Here is a 25,868-nt window from a genome sequence, read left to right on the forward strand (position 1 = left end):
TGCTCTTCTCTGGACCCTTTCAAGTAGTACTATGTCCTTTTTCATGTACGGCGACCAGTGTTGGATGCAGTATTCCAGGTGGGGGCGCATCATGGCCCGGTACAGCGGCATGATAACTTTCTCTGATCTGTTTGTGATCCCCTTCTTAATCATTCCTAGCATTCTGTTCAACCTTTTCGCCGCTGCCGCACATTGCGCAAACAGCTTCATTGACTTGTCTACAAGTACTCCCAAGTCTCTTTCTTGGAGGCTCTCTCTGGGTATAGCACCTGACATCCTGTATTCGTGCATATGATTTTTGTTACCGACATGCATCACCTTGCACTTATCCACATTGAACCTCATTTGCCATTTCGCGGCCCATTCCTCAAGTGCGTTTATGTCTCATTGTAGGTCTTCGCAATCCTTTTGTGTCCTCACTATTCTGAATAGCTTTGTATCATCTGCAAATTTATTCACCTCACTCGTCGTACCAATTTACAGGTCGTTTATAAATATGTTGAAGAGCACGGGCCCGGGCACTGAACCCTGCGGCATTCCACTTGTGACGTTTTTCCAGTCCGAGTATTGTCCATTTACCCCCACTCTCTGTTTCCTCTCCGCCAACCAGTTTTTAATCCATGTGAGTATATCACCCTCGATTCCATGGCTTGCAATTTTTCGAAGTAGTCGTTCATGTGGGACCTTGTCGAATGCCTAAAATCTAGATATACAATGTCGACCGGGTCACCCTTGTCTATCTGCCTGTTTACTCCCTCGAAGAAGTGCAGTAAGTTGGTCAAGCAAGATCTTCCTTTGCTGAAGCCGTGCTGGCTGGTCCTCATCAGATTGTGTCCGTTAAGATGATCAATGATGCGGTCCTACTACTACTATTTATCATTTCTATAGCGCTGAAAGGCATATGCAGTGCTGTACATTTAATATTCAATAGATGGTTCCTTCTCAGAAGAGCTTACAATCTAATTTGGACAGACAGGGCACCAGACATACTTAACCTTTAGAATAGATGCATCTGAACCTCAGGTATTCACTGGGTGCAGTTCTCCTGCTTCTATTCATTTGAAAGCAAGGGTGGTGAACAAGGAATCAAGCTTAATGAAGCTTTATACAAAAGAGGATGACTACTCCCCTTCCCAGAATGGAACCCACAGAACTTTGTAGGGTTGAAGTCTGTGCAACATAATCTTGCTCTCTCTTTTTCCCATATTATTCAAATTAAAATACAAACTGAACCTTATCAGCTAGCCTTCCCAAGGCTCAAAAATTCCAACCACCTGATGCAGGCTCTATATGCTCTTTATATGAAGGAGATGATGTCACTTCCTGTGCAGGGATTCTGTTGATGTTAAATGCTAGCATTTTCTCACCCAGTGGCTCATCACAGCTCTAAAACATGCCCATTCCCTCTGCTTGCTCTAATATGCAAGGGCCAGGGCACACAAGTACACTGGGTCCCCTAGCCCCACTCCACCCATGCTCTACCCCATTCATTTATCTGTTTTCTTATTTACTTCTTTATTTCCACTTGTATTTCTTTTTTCTTTTTATTTTAAAATTCAAAACAAACAAAGAGTACCATACCAGTGCCAGTGTAGTTTTAATTCTATGGAAGCCCCAAACATCTCTGAACAAATCCCCCCTTCCTTCCCTTCCCACCTACTCGCCCAGGACTTTAACTCTGAACCCTTACCATACATATATAAAAGTGTTCAAATGCATTGTAAAGCAGTAATACTTTGCAAAACATAAGTCTATATTAATAACCAAATTTGCAACTCACCTCAAGTACCTCACTCTATGTCGTCCAACTGTAACCCATATGTATGTATAAACAACCAAATCTGTAACTCCTCTAGTATGTTCCACTCCATGTATGTTAATTTGCAACAAAACAACAAGGCAAACGGTTAAAACCCCTAGAGATCTTGAGCTGCTTTACTACAGGGAAGGGAGGTACACCAATCCAAGCCATACTTACCTATAATGTGGACTGCAAAACTCTTAGCCTATCAAGAGAGAGCTGAGCCAAGAAAGTTTGCGATCCCCGCTCAGGGAAAACTTGGCGCCAGCAAGCACACAAGCAGAAGCAGAGGTTTATTGCTCGGAAATGCATATATGGTATAGAAACAGGCATTTCGGGGAATAGGTTACATCTTACGGTAAACAGAGTGAACATATAGCGTGACGCAGGTCAACCAGCCAATAAATGAATGTAGTTAGGCAGTAATGCATAAGTAAATAACCAATAAGGATGTATCATGTGATGTAAACCAACGTGGTGTTGGCCACTAAGAAATGTATAAAAACCAGGCCTTTAGAAGGGAGAAAAGAACAGACATCAGAGGACCTCTAGGCCTAGAGATCACTTTCTGTTACGCTATATACTATATGATTTGTTCCTGTAAGCTGTTATTGATTGGCTAAATAAATATATACTTATTGAAACCAGTATATAGCGTTCGAGGTCTCATTACCGAGGTAGGCCCGGACAGCTGCCTACATCAGTTCCAATGCAGAGTAAATATTGGTGTTGTGATCACTGCACTAAAGAGTGAGCAAAAAGAAGAACAGAGCTCAGGGTAGAAACACGACGTCCCCGTCCACCACCCTGTCTGCAGCCAGCGTTTCCCAGACAGGAGGAGCACCTACCTGCCTGCGACTCCCGCCCTCCCCAGATCCTGTGACATGATCCCCGGGAAGAGGCTCGCTTACCTGCTGCTCATCTCGATCTCCAGGCTGTAACCAGCCAAAGGCACCATCGTGGGATTCACTTTATAATCTAGTCCTCCCCAGAGCAGCCTGCGAACTGCGTCGCCTCCTCCTTCTCCTGCCCCGCACGCAGCCTCCGCCATCACCCCCTTCTCGCTGTCACTGCTCAATTGTATTACTATTTATTATTTTTAATTAGTAGCACAGGGCGAGAGAGGGGAGACGCCAATGTCACATGTGGTTTAAGCAAATGTAATATTTAGAGATTACAACTTATTCAGAACACGGCTGCCAAATTGATTTTTGGCAAAAATAAATCTGACCATGTTGCACCATTGTTGAGGGCATTACATTAGCTTCTGATGTTTTGGAGAGTCCAGTTCAAGTGTGCTAATCTTGTTTTTAAGAGTTTATATGGTATTTGCAAAATGCAGCAGTTAGACTGATCTTTGGATTAAAGAAATTTGACCACGTGACACCTTACTACCGGCAGCTGCATTGGCTGCCGATGGAGGCACGCGTAAAGTTCAAATTCACCTGTTTTTGCTTTAAAGCATTATACGGACTTGCCCCTAAATACATTACTGACCTTTTCTCCTTCTCAGTCAACAGACACAAGAGAAGCTCACATTCCAACTTCGTTTCCCCCCCAGTGAGAGGTTGCAAACTGAAAAAACACCATGAACACCTTCTCTCACACCAAGCAGCATCATGGGGTAAAGACCTAGAACAATTACTTTCGCCCACTACTTATGAGGAATTTAGGAAATGTCTAAAAACACACCTGTTCCTAAAGCATCTAGACAACTGATCCACTCATCTCTCTCCCCCCAATAGCGATTAACTTGTCCTATTGATTACTTTTTCCTCAACAATGAATTTCCTGTCCTATTAATTCTCTTTCTTCTACCCCTCTTGAAGTCAATCAATTTGTACCTTTGCTTAATCTTTTGTAAACCGCATAGAACTTCACGATACTGCGGTATATAAGCTGTTATTATTATTATTATTATTTTTTCCCCATTGTTTTCTCTTGCTTTCAATTCACATCGTCTTCCGTCTATTAGGAATTTACATAAATTAAAATTTCCTTCTGAGGTGAGCAGTAGTGGCTCGTGGCCAGTAGGGGGTGATGTTTATGGGACGGTAATGGAATGGACGTCAGGACATGATAGTGCAGTATTTTGTGGAATTTTTACAAAAGTGCCTACTTTTCGTATGATTCTGGGTAACTCTAGTTAGATACAAGCATATGTGTTAGTTAAGGCCACACCCAATAGAAGCATATGAAAAATTGGTGAATAAAAATCTGAATATGGATGTAGCCAGGGCCAGAAAAACACACTACAGATTAATATTAAGGAAAAGCATAATAATATTCTTTTTATGTACTTTGCTATTAGGCTAGATCAGTGTTTTTCAACCTTTTTAACCTGTGGACCGGCAGAAATAAAATAATTATTTTGTGGACCGGCAAACTACTAAGACTGAAATTTTTAAAAAACATTTCCGCCCTGTCTCCGCAAGCTCGGTCCCCGCAAACCATCTGTCCCATCCGCACAAGCCTCAGTTATAATTTTATATTGAACATATTCCAGTACCTCCCCTCTTTTCCCCATCTTAATCCAGCAGATACCTTCCATCACCCTACTCCCTCCATTCCTTATTCAGCATCTTCTCCTTGTCTCCCTATTCCCCGTTCACCATGTCCAGCATATCCTCTCTGTCTCCCTACTCCCTCTACCCATGTCCAACATCTTACTTATGTCTTCATACTCCACCCTCCTGTTCAGCATTTCCATGTCTCTCTGCCCCCTGCAAGGTCCAGCATCTGTCTTTGTGTCCCTATTCTTCCAACTCCCGCCTAGTTCCAATAACTATCCTCCCCCAAGGGGATCCACCATCTCCCTTCTGTCACACCAACCCCCCCCCCCCCCCGGTCTACCATCCCCTTCCCACAACACGTGGGAATCCAGCATCTCTTAATCCCTCCCTTGGCTGCTGGCCCCAGAGTGACTCCAGTGTCACAATGGCTGGTCTCACCATAACTGACACTAAATTGGAAGCAGCCTGGTTCTTAACAGTTTACTTACAGTTTCCTTGCCCAGAACTCTGAACGAAGACAGAAGCTGCGGGACCTTTATTCTTGCCTGCATTGCTATAAGCTCTACCGGTCTCAATCCTGCCCCTCAAACACAGGAAGTCACTTCAGAGGGGGGGCGGGATCAGGATCGGCAGAGCCTATAGCGATGCAGGCAAGAGGAAAAGTCCCGCGGCTTCTGTGTTTCTTTTTGCTGTCCACAGCCAATCCTAAGCCCTGGAAGGGAAAGGGGAAGAGATGCCGATGGGAAATTTAACCGCGTCGAGCTCGCTGGCCCTCCACGAACCGGCAGGAATTTTATGCGGACCGGCACCAGTCTGCGCACCGGTGGTTGAAGAACAGTGGGCTAGATCATGAAGGAAATCAGGATGTACCTGACCTACTTCTTGAGGTGGTGACTCCATTTTGGGTTCTCTGTGTTTCTGTATCTTCTGCTTGGTTTTACTCCATTTTGTGTTCAGCCTTTTCCCTGTCTTTGTTCAGGGTTTTCCCACTTCTAGCCTCGTGGTTCTAACTGATACCAGATGTGCCCTCGGCTGGTTAGGCAAAATATATTAGATTTCATATTCTAAACTGAGATATAACATGCATTAAATATGAATGAAATACACAGTCTGAATGAATGGAGGGGCCCCTGAATATGTGGTGATATGAATGGATTTGTAAAAGAAGGGTTACTTAAAATGAAATGGTTTATAAAAAGAACACTAAGGAAAAAATCCTGAACACAGCATCTGGAAATGGTTAAGTTAGAGTCAGAGACTGCTGTACCAGTCTCCAGCATAGGAGGGGGGGACATTGGAAGCCCACGCTTAGGACTGTGTAGGTGTAACATGAAGCTGTCAGCTCAGCGAGAGGGGGAAACAGCCCCTCCTTCTCCTTTTTCTCTAAGGCTGACAGGGAGGGCTGAGAATATCTCAGCACTTAACAAATGCAGGTTCTCTTAATATACCTTTTTGAAAAGGACAAAAAGAATATTGGATATGTAATAAAATGTTAATGTATATTCAGAAATGAATGTAAACAAAACAAATATGATTTCTGAAACTTTTAAACATGTAAAGGAATTTTCTTTGTCTGAGTTTAAAGACCACCTCTGTTAGTTTGGATTGGCCCACGGCCAATGATGTCACACTGGACTGAAGGTATATATTGGGGAGCTTCGCAGTATCGGGTTGAGTTCGTTATCAGAAGGCCAGCATTTTGGCAACTATAACGACCTCCCGCTAACGCAACTGGTCTTTTGAGTTCCATGATGGAAAAATAAAAGCAATAAAATTATTTTGGTGAATCTTGCATTATGCGTCATTTCCATGTTTTTGTTATTTTGCACACCTTGAGTGGAAGCTAGCAGCTTAATTGGCAACTGCAGCTTTATAAGTGCGCTGTCATCCAATTAACCATGCTCAAAGGGATTCTAACTTTGGGTAAATTCTCACATTCTCTGGCATATACTATGGTGACAATCTGGAATGATCTTCCCTTGGTTATTAGAACTTCTTCATCTTTGATCCATTTTAGAAAAAGTTTGAAAATGTATCTGTTTAAGAAATTTCTAGCAGATAGTTGAAAGAAGATGCCTCTTAGGGAATTTCTCTAATTGATTGATGAATGTTAATATTTACTTCTTTAGTAATTTCATCACTTTATCACTATTGTATTATTAACTTAAAGTTTGTTAACCGGGTCGAGTCCCTTAAGGGAATGATCCGGTATATAAAACTAAGGATTAGATTAGAAGTGTGTCATTTTTTTTTCCAATCCAAAAAGCAACATAGTGTATGTAAAACCGGCACTTTCTACGTATCAAATTTCTCAACATGTATTTCCAGTACAAAGTCCTGCCCTTTGGCCTATCGTCAGAACTATGGGTATTCACAAAATGTCTAGCTGTAGTAGCGGCGCATTTGCGAAAACAGCGCCATACAGTGTTCCCTTATCTAGATTGGCTATTGATAGGACAAACCAGATGAGAGTTCTCCACAATCCAAACAGAAACAATGGTGTGCAGTTTATTCAATAATAATAAAAGTCTGTGCGATGGCTCGACATACATGTGTTTCGGCCAATATAGCCTGCCTCAGGAGCCTTATTCAGAATATTCAGTTACTTGAGTGATGTAGCCATGCAGTCTATAATCCAAGGGAACACAATGTCCTGGCAGATTCCCTCAGCAGGAAACATGATCCTCATGAGTGGACCCTAAATCCCGTCCTCCCCAGGTAGATCTCTTCGCTTCTCAGATCAATGCTCAATGCAGTCTGTTTTTGCTCCTTATGTCCAGTTCCACGAGCAATAGCAAGAGATGCGTTTTCCATTACATGGGGGCACAATCTTCTCTATGCTTTCCCACAGTTTCCTCTCATTTTCAGGGTTCTTCAGAAGTTATTGCAGACAAGGCGCAACTCATATTCATTGCACCTCGGTGGCCCAGATAGTGTATCCACTGCTCCTGGATGCTCCTCCAATTCCTTTAGGGGACCATCCTTCTCTTCTTTCTCAGCAGAACGCCCAACTACTGCATCCCAATCTCCGCTGTCTCATGGCTTGGAAATTTAAATTGAGAATTCACTCCTAACCATCCTTCCTCTCTCGCAATCAGTAAAGTCACTTCTGCTTGCAGCAAGACGACCTTCCACTAAAAAATCTTATCAGGGTAAATGGAAGCGTTTTTCCCTATAGGCACATGCTCTAAGTCAAGATCCTCTTCATTGCCCAAAGGATTATATCTTCGACACTTGTCAGACTCCAGCCTAAAGACAAACTCTGTAAGATTTCATTTCTCAGCCATCTCAGCATACCACACATTGGTACATGGTAAACCAACCAATTTCACAGCACACTCATTTTTTGCTTTATGAGAGCTCTTACCAATCTTAGACATCCACTGAGAGACCCTCCTACATCCTGGGACCTCAATGTAGTCTTGGAACAATTTATGAAGGACCCTTTTGAGCCACTGGGATCTGCATCTCTCACCTTTCTTTCCTGGACAACAGCCTTTCTTACAGCGATCACATCAGCAAGAGTTAGTAAGCTTCATGCTTTAGCCACATATTATCCTTATTTACAATTTTTTCAAATAAAGTGCAATTAAGGACTCATTCTAAATTTCTTCTCAAGGTGGTTTTCAGAATTCCATCTTAATCAAACCATCATTTTGATGTCGTTCTTTCCACCTCTTCACTCCTCTGCAGCAGAAGAGTACCTTCATATATTAGATTGCAGAAGAGCACTTCTTTTTTACCTTAAGGAGACTACTCATTTCTGCAAATCCAGCCAACTATTCATTTCCTACAATCCAGCTACCCGTGACCAACCAGCAACTAAAAGAGCTATATCATCATGGATTACACGCTACATCCCTTTTAGTTGCATAAGAGCTCATATATAGCCCCCTAGTGGGGAATGTGTGGTGCAGTGATTAGAGTCACAGCCTCAGCACCCTGAGGTTGTGGGTTCAAATCCCACACTGCTTCTTGTGACCCTGGGCAAGTCACTTAATTCCCCATTGCTCCAGGTACATTAGATAAGAGTGTGAACCTGCCAGGACAGATAGGGAAAAATGCTTGAGTACCTGAATGTATACCACTTATGTAAGCCCTTATTATTTAAAGCTCCATTGGTTGCCATCTAAGGCTAGAGTTTTGTTTAAATTTGGCTGCATCTGTTTTAAAATTTTATTTAGATTGACTCCAACCTACCTCTCTTCCCACTTTGAATTTTTTAATTCAAATAAGAATACACGAAAAACTTACTGGTTTACGTTTCCATCAGTAAAAATAAAGAGATTCTTAGGAAAAACTTTTCCATTTAAGGCTAGTGCAATGAATTCATGTTGGAATACGCTTACTCCCCAAGCTCAATCTTATTATTTATTTAGAAAAATTCTTAAAACTTATCTGTTTAATAAATATGTGACTTAATTGCCATTTTGTATTTTCTGAGAAATTTTGATATGCTTATATAAATAATTCACTGTTTGTGCAGTTCCTTCTTGCTGAAAACCGCCTTGAACTAATGGTTTGGCGGTATATAAAAATACATTATTATTATAAATACTAAAATAAATAAACAAATAGTTCAATTGGAGCACATAAAAAATAGCTACAGCTGCTTCAATATCTACAGAGCAGCAACCTTGTCTTCAGTGCATATGTTTACAAGCACTTTAGACCAAAGCTTAGCACAAGACATTCGTTTTGGACAAACAATCTTATGTAATTTATTTGCATGGTAATTTATATCCATCACCCATCTACTTTTTCAGCTTGGGACTCACCGACAAGTATGCCTGCATATGCCCTGCTTGACTCCAAAGAAAGCAAGTTGCTTACTTGTAAAAGGTGTTCTCTATAGAAACTTACCTGCCCACTGTCCCCTCATCTCGACTTGTTATATTGATAAGAGACAAAATGGACAGGATGAGGGGAGGGGCTCCAGGTGTAGGGCATCCTGCACATGCTCAGTATGCCAAAAGTGTACTATAGCTAGGTGAAAGCACCGACACACAGGCTCAGTCAGAGGACTTCACCAACAAGTGTGGCTGCATTCCCCTGCTGTCTACGGAGAACACCTATTACAGGTAAGCAACTTTGCTTTTTCCCCTTGTTAGTAAAAATATTTGACTGCTGCACAAATTCCCTAGATATTTTTCTACTGCTGTGCTACATGTATTGTTTTTTGTAAATTTTATTTTATTAATGCCACAAAGATACTCCCATTTTACAAAACCATGCAAGAGGTTTTGTTTTCTGTATTTTTTCCCTCCCTTAAATTGTGGGATGAGATAAAATGAATAGATGTGGCTGACTTTTTTCAAGCATATTCAATGTTAAAGTAATAAAAATAAAGTTAAAAAAGGGGGGCATAACACAGCATATCATACCATTTTGGTACTTTAAGATATAGTTCAGCAAGGAGGAGATTTTCCTGGCATATGGATATATAGGAGAGTAATTATTTTTACTATATAACAAAGTTTTAAATATTAGTAATCTTGTACTGGTACATCATAGACTAGTCATCACTATATCAAACTCTAAACCAAGAATACTTTTCAATATTATAATATTGCTTAGTGTTAAAGACTATCTACTCTCTATATAGGTGCCTATACTCACCCATTTTCAAGATTAAGATTTCCTGTCTCAATTACTGTACCCAAAAAATTAGTGTCTCCAGTGCTCTCTGTCTGTGCCTGACATTCATTTGTCTCCTCCAATACTGTGCTGCATAACACCACCTGCAAATGCATCATCAGATTTGAAGCTCTTAGAAACTAAAAAAGCCACCCCAAGTTTTTCATTTGCCTTTAAAAATTATAAAGCTTTAATTGTCAAAAGACTCAAAAATTTTATTACAGAATTTTTATTTTGATACACTATTTGTTAATTTTTCCCTTAAACAGTGCATACCACCTACTCAAAAACTCTCACAAGGATTACAGAAAACGTATCCCATAGACTTAAAAATAGAAAAAAATCTAAGATCATCTTTCATCTTGTTCTTTTTCTAATTTCAGTTTCCCATTTTCTAGGTGGGTTAGACAAAGGGATCTCGGTGATTAATGAAGGAAGATAAACAAGCTGCAAAAGCACTATAGCTTTAAAATAGGATCATTCCTGCATAATAATTACCACATGCTTAATGGAAGATTAGGTTTTCACCTTCGATAATCTTTCTGTTAGTACCTGGAGGATTCAGTACGCTAGATGTTCAATCCCTGAGTTGCAGAAATCCAAACACTTTTCTGAGCAGATGCTCCTCTCACCTCAGAGAGAGAGTTAAAGCCCTCTGTAGATCAGTCCCAAAGCCAAGCAACATACCTGAACAAATTCATGACAAGGAAGGAGGCACTGGGGAAGCTCCCCAGCAAAATAAACAATTTGTGAACTAGTGCGCTCTGCTAAACATGAAAACAAGCAATAAACAGGCACAAAAGCAACACAGAAAAACATTAAAGAACAATGTAGAACTAACTTGCTGTGTGCAATGAGCACCAACATGAAGCAGGCTTCAGTAATATGCAGACTCACAGAAAACTCCTCACAGGACCCATCTACTGGCTGAAAGATCCTCAAGCCTGTAAGGAGAATAACCGAAGTTAAAGAAAGCAGGTGATGCAGAACAACTGAGAGGGCGGGCCATAGTGAATCCTCTAGGGATTAACAGAAAGATTATCAAAGGTAAAAACCTAATCTTCCATTCTTCTGGAACTCTTCTGGATTCAGTACTCTTCTAGGGAGAGACAAAAGAGCCTGCCCACAACACAGAGGTCCCAAATGTGGCATCAGAGCGAGCCGCCACATCGACACAGAAAAAACTGGGTAAAGGTAAGAAGAGAGGACCAAGGAGCTTCCCCACAAATTTCATCTGGAGAAAATGCACCAGACTTCGCCTACAAATCAGCAACACTTCTAGTGGAGTGGGCCTGAAGGGAAACCGGCAGCAGCTTGCCACTGGTGACATAAACCGCAGAAATGGCCACACAAATACATCGGGAGATCGAAGACATAGATGTTGGCTGACTATGCTGAGGCAGAGCAGTCAGGACAACTCTCTTGAGATCCACCTTGCTAAGATCTGACCCTTTCGCTCCGAGCCTGTGGAATGAACCGCTAAACCCTTATCCAAGCACGCCTGAAGAAAAAAAGCCAGGACCGCCAAAATAGGAGCCCACTCAGATACTACCCGATCCTTAGCACACCGCTGTTGGGAAGCCTTCCAGGCTGAAGCAAAAGGAGCCATAGTTTGGGGTTTCTTGGACTTCAAGAGCATAGAGAAGACCCCCCTTTAAAGAACTGCGCCTCATCAAGGCTGAGCGCTTAAGAGCCATGCCAAAAGACCAAAGCACTGTGGGTCTCCATGAGCACTGAACGGACACGTATCAGAACTTTAGTAAGTGTCCTTAGGCATATGTTGTTTAAAGATGCAAAGGTAGGCCCTGTTTATCTTTCCCTTCTTTGAAGATGGTATAAGGACATCTATGTTTGTCTTTCTTTCTTTGACATGAATGTTTAAACAGAGTTGTAGTGAAGTGAATTCAATTGTTTTGTTAAGCCGTATTTACAGACAGCTTTAGTTAAGAAGCTCTGCTGGTCAAGGCTTTTTCTTACCTTTTGGACTTCAATCTCTAGCTAGGAAAAATGCTGATGTGTTTAAAGTTTCATGTGACCTGTATCCATATATGGTTTGCATTTACGTCACATGCTGACACATGCTGGCAAACCTGATTCGTATAAAAGATGTGAAACTCATAGTAAAAGACGGACATGTTTCGAAAGATGGTTTCTGGTCTTTAAGATGTGTCCCCAGGTACCTGACTTACAAATGACAGAGACAGAGAAAGTATGGGGCAGGAATTGGGACCTGAATCCTTTTCAGTTGGGGGCACGTCCGCGATGGGCAGATGATATCACCAATATTTTGTGAGTATTTCTGAATTTTTTCTGTTCTTTAATACTCACTGGGTAGTGGTGACCTGTACCCAACCCTTTATTTTAAGTTCAAGCTTTGGGTTCTATTATGGAGTTTTTTTGGGAAAAATCTCGGGGTACTTTCGGTAAGCGCCCCTCATATATATAAGCAGCTGCCATTCTTTCGGAAAGAATGAAATTATTTATAGAACCCCCCTGCCCACTCTGTCATTTGTAAGGTTAACACTTTTATAGAGTATAAGATTTTATTGTCTCTTATTACTGTACCTCGCTTATAAGGTAAGATAAGCGAATATTTTTGCATTGTTATATTGGGCTTTGTAATGAGTCATAAGGCACTTAGGTTACTCCTAGACAAATGAGACTTGTACGGCTGTGTGTATGTATGACATTTTTTCCTTCAGCTCCCATCTTTCTGTGTCACCAATGTTTAATACTGAGGTAGGACAGGCTGTTATGTGGAATGAATTGAATGCGCTGTTTGAATCAGTCTAAGATCTTTCCCTTGTAGTTTGTACACAAGCCCTAATTTTGTGCGTTTTTTTCTATGGCTGCTTTCTTTGTGTTCTGTGCTGGATCATAAAAAAAAAAAAAAAAAAAAGAAACAAGAAAAAGAAAAAATTCCGTTTTAAAGGTTTTCTTTCTTGTGCAGAGCAAAGCTAATCTGTTCTTTGCTTTCATTATCAGGGTCTGTGCATGAATGTTTTTGTCCCTTCCCCCAGACTTCTCTGTTTGGGCTTCCACTGACCCCCTATAGTGCTTCTTTGAAGTTACTCATTCTTGGTTTTATAAAGCAGTAAGGTGAGATTCCACTGCTCGTCTCTTGACTTTTCTCCGGCATTATCAAAACCACCATCTCTTTTTATAATACGCCCATCGCTCTTGTTGTCAAAGTTGATGGCATTCCCTGTTTCGTCCTAGATTTCGGGCTGTTAATGTTTTGGTAATTCTCATTGCCCTTATGTTTCTTCCACCATTCCACCGGCAGCCAATGATTTTTTTTCTGTCATTTTCCTAAAGAATGCTTTATTTTTAGTCCCTTTGGTGAGGCTGCCTTCACCTTTAAGCAACAGTATACCTAGTGTGGAATGTCCTTCGGGCTATTCTACAAAGTCATGCACTGCCCCTCATGGTCCTATTCTTATTTTGTACAACTTTTGTGTTCCATAATTCAGGAGACCTGTCAGGCTGATAGTTTGTACCTTTTATAATGATTGTCTGTGTGTGGTCACAAGGTGTCATGAAATAAACTGCACTGGTGTACATCTGAAGTGAAATACCTGGGTTTTGTCCTGTCTCATGGTCAGAGGAAAATCTGCACTTTCTGCATTGCTGCTGTTCTGCCCCGCCCAGCTAACAAGAAAGACATGCTTACTTTTCTTGCTATGATTGGTCACTGCCGCCAATGGATCTCTGCTTGTTCCTTCTATGACCAGATTCTGAGACAGACCCTGGTTTCTGAAATGACTGCTCTTATCAGATGGACTTATGAAATGTTGGACATTTAAGATGTGCTTTGGTTTCTAGCTCAAGTTTGGGTTTTCCTGCTTATGCCCACATGTTTTATCTCTTTGTTTGGGACTATTGTAACACCATGAAGGGAGAACATGGCGGTAAATTACGCTCTGTTGCCTTTTTTTATAGTCACTTCTGTTCAAGAAAGCCCTGGCTGCTTGTGCTATTGTGGTAGAGATGGTTACTTCTCTGATCCTAGGTCACCCCATTACCCTTCATACTTTTCACGATGTTCAAGCCCTTCTTTTAAATGGGCTTTTGGGTCTCACGGGTGAACAGGATTCTCTTCCTCTCTTTTTTCACAGCTTCCTCTGAATTTGTTGCCTGGCGTTTGGCAGGTGCCCAAAGCCGCCCTTTTGGACGGACTTTGGTGCAAAGAGGGGAAACCCTGGATACCAGCTGCTAGCTCTCCCTTATTCATTGCCCAATATCATGGTATTGGTTATCGTAGTGCTCGCTCGACATTTTAACTTCTTGCTAGTGATATTTTCATTCTTGACCTTTTGCTCCTTGATACAGAGATATATAGCTCGATAATTACAGCTGGCACGGTTGTGAATTGAAAATAAATTGGAAAATACAATTCCTTTCTATTGTTTTAGCTGAAATTAGGATGTTGCTAATTTAAAATGTTTTTTCCGGATTTATACATAGCCATCCCAGATCCATTTTGGCACAGATATTTCTAATGTTTTCCACGGGTCCTCTTTATCACTGCAGAGATAGAGACGCTCCAAAGAGACATTAGCTTTATGCCTTTTTCCAAATATGAGATGGTTATGATATACATTATTTGTTGTTTTGGTTTTTTTATATCAATGTGTTTATTTGCAGAGTTAAATTCAGCCCTGCACACTTGACAGATGGAGAAATAGCTCCACGTTTAAAAACTTTATGTTTTGTCTGTGTCATGTCTACTTGTTTTAGTTTAGTGGGTACCCCAGGATACATAATATTGGCCATTTCTAGAGCTCTTTTTCCACTTCTTACTAGCCTAACTGCGCAATGTTCTTTTACTTATAGCTTTTATATTCTGAATATAGTTTAGTTAGGGGTTATAAGAAAAAGTTTTACTTTATACAGCATTTATTTCGTGGTGTTCCCTACATATGATCCATTCAATATACATTTCTGAATACATTCAGTACATCAGTATGGTTTCTCTGAGGTGCATAATAGTTATATGAAGCACGAAAAAACATATCCTTTTGGATTGTTCAATTAAGAACCTTAAGCAAGTGAGTATTGTCGCTCTTTTGCCATAGCTATGTCAAGTAAATGAATTGGTATTGTTGCATGTTGCCGCATTCAGTACAGGCAACATGGCTTCTCTTGTTTTCTATCTCTTATTTGGATCACATTGGAGTACAGCTGCTGAATGATATTTGGAATGCTTTTCAAGCATTTCTTTTCAAGTATCTCTTTCTGTATGTACAGACATCTGGCTGTTCTCCCTTTGAGGTTCTCACGGGATGACCTTTCCCCGCCCCATGGGTAGATTTTCCCTTGATACAGGAGGAATACGTCCAAAAGCTAATTGAAATATTAGGGCTTGTTCAAAGAAACGTGTCTTGCACTTCTCCTTTCTCTCCACAGATTCCTACCCATTTTTTCCAGCCTGGTGATTGTCCAGCAGCTTTCCAAGGATCGGAAGCAGACGGATTTCCCCTTTGGCCTTCCCACTACTGTGATCGCTGTGACCAGGCCCGCTGCACTCACTGAGGAGTTTCCTGTTTGGATCCACGCAAGTCGCTTGAAGAGGGTTAACCTAAAACCCCAGAAGCAAGTCTTCCCTGCGCAGATTTCACCTCCTCCAGTAGAACAACATGATGATCTCATTGCAGCATTCTACCAACTTTATCATTCTCTTACTGGCACCGCTGCTGCTAGTTTTTCTCCCTGTATGGATCATGTCTAACTGGGTCTACAGGGATGATGTGTTCTGGGTCCACGACACTTTCTGCCCATACCCATCTGTAAATGACACTCCTACTGTAAACAGCACCCCCGACACCTCTTTGCGACTAAGACGTCAAGCTGGACTACTCCCTCGCAAAGGCTGTCCTTCAATTGGAATCCAGAAAAGACCGATAGTATGCTACCCTTTGGTATAATTCCAGCAGTGTGCAAGTTGCCACCTTCTCCTTTGAGTATTGTGACATTGTGGACTGTTCATCAATTGATATCCCAAGGCTGTGCCATTGGTCCTCAGAAATTCCTAAAACTAAAGACATATATATATATGTTACTGACTTACGTTGGGGGGATAAGTGTGCATTCTGGGGAGTGGTAGGGTGGAATATTAATACTGACTGGGCTTATAAACTAGAAAATACCCTGAAAAAGAGTGGACCAAAATGGTAAATCACTGCTTACTTGTATGACCCTTCATAAGGTTGGACACTGTTATAGGAAAAGTGTTCCTGTACAAATTATTAAGCTTTCTCTTACTATTGACAACCCTAGACCTACTGATGAAGGTATGTACATTATGAACATGTGGTTTAAGGGTGGGTCTAGCTATCATCAGTTTTCTTACGGGATCTATCTACCTCCACTCATCTTCTCCCGCCATTTTGTGGGGGCCCCAAAAAATACTAACCCACTGGCCCCTACATTCAATAAACTTACTGACATGATGGCTATTGCCAATCCCACTTTTGAAGATATTGTGGCTGTTGAGGTAGGGTTTTCAGAACGTAACCTTTGGTTAGAATGGATGAAATTCACTGCTGATCAACATAATAAGAGTAATTGTTACATATGTGCTCAAGCTAGACCCCATCTAGGAACCGTACCTCTGGACCTCCCTCCTGGTATCCAACCATGCCTTTCTGGGTTATTTACCAATATCTCCTCTAATTTTACTTATCCCCTTTGTGCACTGTAGTGTTCTAAATACCCTTTGTTGCCAGGACAACAAAAGCTTGATATTGCCGTTACCATCTATAAGGGCAATTACACATGTCATGTTTCTAATCTGACACAGAGTAGTTTTGTAGGTAATTTACCCCCAGGTTATTGTTCTGTCTTGGCTCATAGGTATGCCCCATTGTTGCTGCATCAGATTTGATATTTACTGGCTTTATGGAGACTTTTGGCTCCCTGTTAAGCTACCCAGCCAGTGGATAGGCCAGTGCACTTTAGTTAAGGTTACCATGCTCCTGCATATTCTTTCTGAAAGGCATCCTTCCTATTCACATGGTTTTTCTTTTTATTTGTCTTGATATAAATCTGATCACATGTATACATAGATGCTATAGGGGTCCCAAGTGGGGTCCCAGATGAATTTAAGGCCCGAGCTCAGGTTAAGGCTGGGTTTGAGTTCCTTATTCCCTTTATTACTATTAATAAGAATGTTGATCGGATTAGTTAAAATTATTATAATCAGCAACGCTTTGTGAACTATTCTAGGAACGCCTTGCAAAGTATTACTGATCAATTAGGCTCCACTTCTCAGATGGTTCTCAAAATCATATGGCCCTAGATATGATTTTAGCTGAGAATTCTGTTAAATTCTCCTCAGTATTTTATGCTGTTGTACTTTTCTTTCTGACAATATAGGTCCTCCTATGGACATTCAGAAATTAGCAGACCTCTTTGCTGAGTTCAAATGTAACTCTGATTTATCTAATTCTTGGGATCAGCACTTTAGTTGAATGCATAATCTCTTATTATTTGCACTCTTGTCTTGACTGCTCATGTACTGTGTTATTCGTATTACAGCTCCTAAAAGACCCCTCCTTGAGAGACATACCTAGGGTATCACTCCCTTCCAGCTCATGCTGTGTATTTGTGACGTCATTTACATGACGTAAGAGGGGAATTGAACGGACACGTATCAGAACTTTAGTAAGTGTCCTTAGGCATATGTTGTTTAAAGATGCAAAGGTAGGCCCTGTTTATCTTTCCCTTCTTTGAAGATGGTATAAGGACATCTATGTTTGTCTTTCTTTCTTTGACATGAATGTTTAAACAGAGTTGTAGTGAAGTGAATTCAATTGTTTTGTTAAGCCGTATTTACAGACAGCTTTAGTTAAGAAGCTCTGCTGGTCAAGGCTTTTTCTTACCTTTTGGACTTCAATCTCTAGCTAGGAAAAATGCTGATGTGTTTAAAGTTTCATGTGACCTGTATCCATATATGGTTTGCATTTACGTCACATGCTGACACATGCTGGCAAACCTGATTCGTATAAAAGATGTGAAACTCATAGTAAAAGACGGACATGTTTCGAAAGATGGTTTCTGGTCTTTAAGATGTGTCCCCAGGTACCTGACTTACAAATGACAGAGACAGAGAAAGTATGGGGCAGGAATTGGGACCTGAATCCTTTTCAAGCACCAAACCCTGACTGAGAAGGTTGCTAGGAAGAGGGAGGGTGAATTTCCTGTCCCATTGAAGACTGATGAGATCCACACACCACGGACAAAAAGGCCAATCTGGAGCAACTCAAATCACAAAACTATCCAGCAGGTGACCTGACCAACCAGAGGCCACAGAGGAAACACAGAACGTAGCTTGTGAGCTGGCAAGGGCTGAACCAAGGTGTCCATCCCCTTTGAGTGCTCTATGGATGCAATCAAGGCCATCTGGGGCCATCCCCAGCATTGAACGATCAAATGGCAATGTTTTCTGAGATAGGGACCATTCTCTCGGGTCCAGAACTTGTCAACTGAAGAAGTCTGTCTACTCCAGTCACATGCGCCGCCGAGAGAGACAGAAGACATAACTCTGCCCAGTAAAACAGCATGCAAGCCTTCTGCCCAAAGGAGCACTTCTTGTGCCCCCTTGACGAATTATATAGGCCACTACCGTGGCGTTGCTTTTCCTTCTAGAGTGGGCTGGAAGCAAGTAACGCCAGGTGAATTGCATGAAGCTCCAAATGATGGATTAACCAACACCACTGACAAAGAGACCACTGCCCCTGAATGGAGTAATCACCCCAAGCCGACAGGCTGACATCTGAAGAAGCTTGCCCTGATGGAGAGCTTCTCCCTGAAGCAACCAGCGCAGACTTCTTTGCGCTGGTTTTTTCCAGGGGAGCAGCAACTGAAAGGTGACGTTGCGAACACCATCGAAAGAGGAGGGACTCCTGTAGAGGGCTCATATGCAGACTGGCTCAGAGGATTGCCTTCAAGGTGGTGGTCATGAACCCCAACAACTGCAGATAATGTCAGGGCATGGGAGCTGGAAGGTTCAGGAGATCTCTGATCTGTTGCTGAAGTTTCAGACTGCATGGCTCGGGAAGAAACACACTACCCTGCTGGGTGTCAAAGAGATACTCAGAAACTCCGAGATGGTGTCAAGTGGCTCTTTTTGAAGCTGACAATCCAACCAGCTCTGTAGCAGAGAGACCACTGTCTCCACCGTATAGATGCACTCATGTCAAGATGGAGCCCAGACCAACCAGTCGTCAAAGAAAGGATGGACCTGGACACCCTGCCTGGGGGAAAAAAAATGCTACAAGTACCATCACCTTGGTGAAAGTGCAGGGAGCTGAGGCAAGCCCAAATGAAGAAATGAAGAAATCTGCAATGCTCTGGAAATATTGGAATATGGAGGAAAGCCTCCACAAGATCCAAGGACGCTAGAATTCTCCAAGAGAGACAGCAGCAACAACTATGCTCATGGCTTCCATTTGGAAATAAGGAATGCGCAGGAAAAGCATGACCAACATGAGATCCAGAACAGGCCTCCAGTTCTCCGATCATACTTTGGCATGATGAGGTATAAAGAGTATCTGCTAAAGCCCGATCCGTGTTCTGGAATGGATACTAGAGCTCAGATATCCTAGAGACGCTGCAAAGCAGTGCAAACTTTTGACTCCTTTTCCGGCCAACCAGCCGGCAAGTCCAGAAACAAATCCGGAGGCAGGCAAAAGAAATCTATCTTGTGCCCCTCTCAAACGATGTCCAGAACCTTTTTATCTGAAGAAATGCAAGTCCACTCCTAGTAAAACTGAGCTAGAGGCCCTCTGTAGGGCTGGTTGGGAGCATTAGCTGCCCGGGATCCGATTGTCAGAGGAAGGCTGGAATTGGAAGTGTTAACATGAGGACTGTATACCTGGGAATATCTCTGGGAGGAAGACCCGAAGATTTCTGATAAAAACGGTAGGAAGGACGAAAATTACTATCGTCCCCTCCCAAAGTCCGGCAAGACTTGCTCACAGGGAGAGACTTAGGGCAGATGTCAGCAACACCTGCCATGAGGTCATCCAGACCTGTCCCAAAAAGAAACTGACTCTTGAAAGGAAGTCTGCTTAAAGTGGCCTTGGAGGCAGCATCCCCAGCCCAAGGACAGAGCCAAAGAGGCCGGCACACAGACACCGCATAAGCAGCAAGAACTTGAATGAGATCAGAAAGGGTGTCCATCACATAATCCACACTGTCCAGCAATAGCTGGGAACAGAAATCCACTTCTGCAGAGGGCACCCTGCGCAATATCATGTGACAGGCAAGCACCATAAAAGAGGCTGCCTACATCTTGATGCCCAAATAAGCCACTTCAAAAAAGACTTTTTATTTTTATTTTTTTAGAAATATAATATCCACTGTGAGATTCTAGGAGTCCTTAAACACCATGGGGCTCATAATCGAAACAGAAATACATTTAAAATCCCGCCCAATTTGGCACTTGGACGATCAAAAAGACAGGGCATCCAAGTGCTGATAATCGAAACGGGTTTTTAGACGTCACCAGAGACTTTTTAGGCCTCTGAATCCCGCTGTGCACCCAGAGCAGAAAGGGGTGTTTTTGGAGAAGTGGTTAGGATGGGATGTGGGTCAACCTAAATTTAGTCGTACTACAGGGATAATCGAAGGTTTGACGAGACTGCTTAGATGGAACTTATACATTGTGCGATCTAAAAACAGGTATAAGTGTCCAAAAGGTATCCACTGCAGGGACAAAGCAAAGACCCACACACACTCCCCATGTGTTCACTGACCCCCTCACACCACCATAAAATCAGAATAAAAATGTACATGCCTGCCTTCGGAACATCAGCACTTGGCATAGGAAAGCCTAGTAGAACTGCACAGAGGTGGCTTAAGTAGTCTGGAGGGTGGGCTAGTAACCATAGAGAGGAGGACCCAGGTCCATAAACCACTCTAACTACTCTATTTATGGTGAAAAATGTGAGGCCACCAAAAAACAAAAACCCAAACTCTACTCTCCTGCCATATAGGTGGCACCTTCAGCTATAAGGGCTATTGGGGTTGTAAAAAGATGGGTATAGTGGGTTTGGGGGGGCTCACCATGACCTATAAGGAAGTTCTGGTGAAATGTTTTTGTGGCACCCTTTTTGTGAAGTTCACAGCAGTGCCCAGTGCCCAACTGCTATCTTGCCATGCCTGGGTGGCCAGTCCATTACTTTGCTGGCCCCTTCCTAGATCCAAAAGGTCTTGTTCTGAACGTTTCAGACGAACAAATATTTGGTCGAGAATGTGGTATAAAGATAGACGTACTGGCAGTCTGGACAATCAAACGCCTGGACATACAGAGAGACGATTTTTTTTTTTAACTCTTTTGGACGTACTTTTCGAAAATGGATCTTTTGCAACTGCTGACTTTGGGTGATTAGTGCCCTATGACCAAATTGGACTTAGACGTTTCTTTCAATTATGGCCCTCGCTACCTCCATCACTAGGGAGGTCCTTACACCAGGCATCCTGCACCATGTTGGAATCCACCTGAGGTGGTTCAAAACTGCTGAAAAGCAGGAGCCAGCAGATAAAGCTTAAACAGCTTGAGAGAGCCTGAAAGAGCAGTCTGGGTATCTATTGCTCTGTAACCAAAGAAGCTGTGGATGGGATAGAGAAAAAAAAAACAGCACATTAGAACGGTCCATGACCAAACACTAACATGGAAAGAGGAGATTCCAATTTTCTTGCTCTTTCAGAACCCCAGCAATAAAATAGTAGACAAAACCATGCTTAAAAGAAGAGGGACCAAGATGATAAAGGGGATGGAACGCCTATCATATGAGGAAAGACTAAAAAGGTTAGGGCTCTTCAGCTTGGAAAAGAGACGGCTGAGGGGAAATATGATTGAAGTCTACAAAATCCTGAGTGGAGTAGAACGGGTACAAGTGGATCGATTTTTCACTCTGTCAAAAATTACAAAGAATAAGTGACACTCAAAGTTACAGAAAAATATTTTTTAAACCAATAGGAGGAATAATTTTTTCACTCAGAGAATAGTTAAGCTCTGGAACACATTGCCAGAGATTATGGTAAGAGAGGATAGTATAGCTGGTTTAAGAAAGGTTTGGACAATTTTCTGGAGAAAAAGTCCATAGTCTGTTATTGAGAAAGACATGGGGGAAGCCACTGCTTGCCCTGGATCAGTAGCATGGAATGTTGCTACTCCTTTGGTTTGGGCCAGATAATAGGGACCTGGATTGGCCACCATGAGACTGGGCTACTGGGCTTGATGGACCATTGGTCTGACCCAGTAAGGCTATTAAACTAAACTAAAATTATACCGGATCTTCAACCAAAGGAAGCTTGACACAGTTAACAATAAATTAAAAAAATAAAGTAAACTGAAATACAAGAGAGTTAGTTTTCAAAATGTTTAGCGAATAAAAAAGTTTTTAGAAGTTTACGGAAGATTTAGAAGGAACTGGGATACTTCAAAATTAGGAGAAGTTCATTCCATAATTGGGGAAATTTGAACACCAGAGAGCTGCTAAAATTCTTAACTCCTTGGATTCCTTTCCTAGAAGGAAGAGAAAGTTTAAATCAATGAGTGCCTCTCGCATATGAAAATCTACAAAAATTCCATAGCAGTGGAACAAGAGGAGCAAAAATACCATGTAAAATCTTAAAAACAACACATAAACACTTAAACTGAACACATAAACACTAAAATAAACCGGGAGTCACATGGTCGAATTTGCTCTTTCCATAGATCAACTTCACGGTGGTATTCTGAATCAATTGTAGACTTTGAAGGCAGTTCTTAGTGATGCCAAGATAAATGGCATTACAATAATCTAACTGGGATAATATAATAGATTAGACCAAAACAGAAAAATGACGTTGATGGAAAAGAGATCTGATCTTCCTCAACATTTGTAAGCTGAAAAAACATTTCATAACCAGAGAGTTTATTTGATCCTAAAAAGTAAGAGAAGAATCAAAAAGTATTCCCAAAAGGGTTGCTGATGGAGGGGTCCTCCCTCATATCCGGACTCTCAGGGTGACTTTGCTGTATTAGTCCCAGCAAGGGTATCAGCCGGATCCAAAATAAAAGCCGTGTCAGGGGACAAAAGTGGCATAATATCGATATGGCATAATGCAATCAAGCTCTGCCATAGCCAGATGAGAGGTCTCCTGAAAAAGGACCTCTGCCACTGGCAGAAGGTAAATTGATGAACCTGATCAAATTTTTTGATTAGGTAACCAGAGAATTGGATCAAGGACATATACTAGATGTAATTTACTTAGATTTCAGTAAAACCTTTGACATGGTTCCTCATAGGAGGCTCTTGAACAAACTTGATGTGCGGAAGTTAGGACCCAAAGTGGTGAACTGGATTAGAAACTGGTTAACGGATAGATGCCAGAGGGTGGTGGTTGGAATTCACTCGGAGGAAGGAAAGGTGAGTAGTGGAGTCCCTCAGGGTTCAGTGCTGGGGTCAATCCTGTTCAATATATTTGTGAGTGACATTGCTGAAGGGTTAGAAGAAAAGGTTTGCTTTTTTGCAGATGATACCAAAGTTTGCGTTTTTGCAGATGATACCAAGATTTGTAACAGAGTAGACACCAAGGAGGGAGTGAAAAACATGAAAAAGGATTTGTAAAAGTTAGAGGAATGGTCTAATATCTGGCAACTAAAATTCAATGTAAAGAAATGCAGAGTAATGCATTTGGAGGTTAGTAATTTGAAGGACCTTAAATGCTGGGAGGTGAGAGGCTGATATGCACAGATGGGGAGAGGGACTTTGGGATGATAGTGTCCGAAGATCTAAAGGCAAAGAAACAGTGTGACAAGGCGGTGGCTGTTGCCAGAAGGATGCTGGGCTGTATAGAGAGAGGCATAACCAGTAGAAGAATGAAGGTGTTGATGCCCCTCTACAGGTCTATGATGAGACCCCACTTGGATTTGTATTCAGTTTTGGAAACCGTATCTGGCAAAGGACTTATGAAGACTTGAAGCGGTCCAGAGGAGGGCAACAAAAATGGTAGGAAGTTTGCGCTAGAAGATGTATGAGGAGAGCCTAGAAGCCCTGAATATGTATACCCTAGAGGAAAGGAGGAACAGGGAAGAAAAATGGTAAAAGCAGAGGACATAATTTGAGGTTGAGGGGTGGTAGACTCAAGAGTAATATAAGGACATTCTTCTTTACTGAGAGGGTGGTTGATGCCTGGAATGCGTTCCTGAGGGAGGTGGTGGAGAGGAAAATAGTGATAGAGTTCAAAAAAGCATGGGATGAACACAGAGGATCTCAAATCAGAAAACAATGGTATATATTGAAGAACTAAGACCATTACTGGGCAGACTTGCATGGTCTATTTCAATATATAGCCAATTGGTTGAGGATGGGCTGGGGTGGGCTTTTATGGCTGGGACGGTTTAAATAGACAAGAGTGAGCTTTAACAGACACTTCAGTAGATGGAACCTAAGCATAGTACCGGGTAGAGCTTTGGGTTCTGGCCCAAAAATAGCTAAGAAAAAGGAAAATTTAAATTAAATAGGTAATTTAAAGAGAGGGTAAGGTTGGGTAGACTGGATGGACCGTGCGGGTCTTTATCTGCCGTCATTTACTATGTTACTATGTAACTGGTTTAGAAGAAACTGACGTGCCTGCCAGCCGCATCCAAAGAATACACTTTCTAGAGGAACCTAAAAAAAAGTCCAGTGAAAATTTACTCCTTGTCCACTGCAAGGCCCTGCTGAGGTGCTCGCACCATGGTCAAGAGTCCCCAGATTCGTAACGCAGGCATTTGGCACCAAACTCAAGAATGGCCTCTGGGTGAGATACTTTTCTGAAACTATGGACCCATACCAGCTCCCTGGCCCTGGAGGACCTGTAGGAGGCAAAGCCCAAAGCTCCTGCCCCCTCCCCTAGCAAACTGTGACACGTAGTATACAGTCGTTGATCCAGCACCAATCCGGCGCAATCAATGCATACATTCAACAGATTAGGGGCAGGGGAGTCCATCCCAAATGATTTTTAATCAATCGAGGGGTTTTGAGGAAGAAATAAAAGATCGATTCAAATCCAAGATTGCCACCGCCAGCGAATTTGTGCCAAAAATGGCAAAAATAAGCAAAATCCAAAAATAAAAAAAATTGTGATTCGGGGTTTGAGGAGGTGGGAGACCTGAACCCTCAGAAACTCTCAAAAATGAGTTTTAGAGAGTTTCACAGTCCACCCCCAAAGTTCTCATAGGAAGCTCTTGTTTCTGTTGCACGACCCAGGGCCTCGTCTCTTGGTGTGAGAGCAGCGCCTTGGTGCCCCCTAACCCTGTTTCCTCTTCCGCCCTTGGCTGCAGATCATCTAACTGCCACCCCCAAGCCAATCATCTAACTGCCTTGTTTACAGGAATCCCCCTTAAAGAAATTAAACGCTTGCAACTTATCCAAAATGCCTCGATCAAACTCATAATGAAAGCAAAAAAAATTTGACCATGTTTCACCACTACTCAAAAAATCTCACTGGCTCCCAGTGGCACATCGAATAATCTACAAGATAAGTTTATTAAGCCTTAAATCAATACTCTATAAAACCCCTTCCTTTATTGATAGTCTTAATACCCTATGCTCCCACCCAATCACTTAGATCTAATGATCCACATTTTCTGGTGGTTCCTTCTCTCAAATCCATCAATACATGCAGATAATACATTTTTTCAGTTGTGGCTCCGCAACTGTGGAACTCCCTCCCAATACACAAAAGGGAAGAACGTCTAATCGACAGATTTAAAAGTAAGTTAAAATGCTTTCGACTGCTAGTTCTATATAGTTAGGACATACTTTTTAATTCCAGCTTCTGATCTTTTTTTTTTTTAACCCTCCCTTTTGTTATTTCCCTTACTCATCTTATTTACTTTCATACATTTCAACCCACACTTTCCTCTCGATCCTGTCTAC

The 25,868-nt window shown here is 41.9% G+C and overlaps 1 protein-coding gene across 8 annotated transcripts in view; it reads right to left on the minus strand.

Moving 5' to 3' along the window:
- NT5C2 (5'-nucleotidase, cytosolic II) overlaps positions 1 to 25,868 on the minus strand; it is a 272,125-nt gene that overhangs the window by 214,342 nt on the left and 31,915 nt on the right. For 2 of the 8 annotated variants that reach the window (XM_033942078.1, XM_033942077.1), the window contains exon 2: positions 9,934 to 10,055. The exons of the other annotated variants lie outside the window; for them this stretch is intronic. The gene's annotated coding sequence lies outside the window, so the exon portion shown is untranslated. The remainder of the gene's footprint in view (positions 1 to 9,933; positions 10,056 to 25,868) is intronic. 8 annotated transcript variants of the gene reach the window in all.

Source organism: Geotrypetes seraphini, chromosome 4, assembly GCF_902459505.1.
Source record: "Geotrypetes seraphini chromosome 4, aGeoSer1.1, whole genome shotgun sequence".
Taxonomy (NCBI): Eukaryota; Metazoa; Chordata; class Amphibia; order Gymnophiona; family Dermophiidae; genus Geotrypetes; species Geotrypetes seraphini.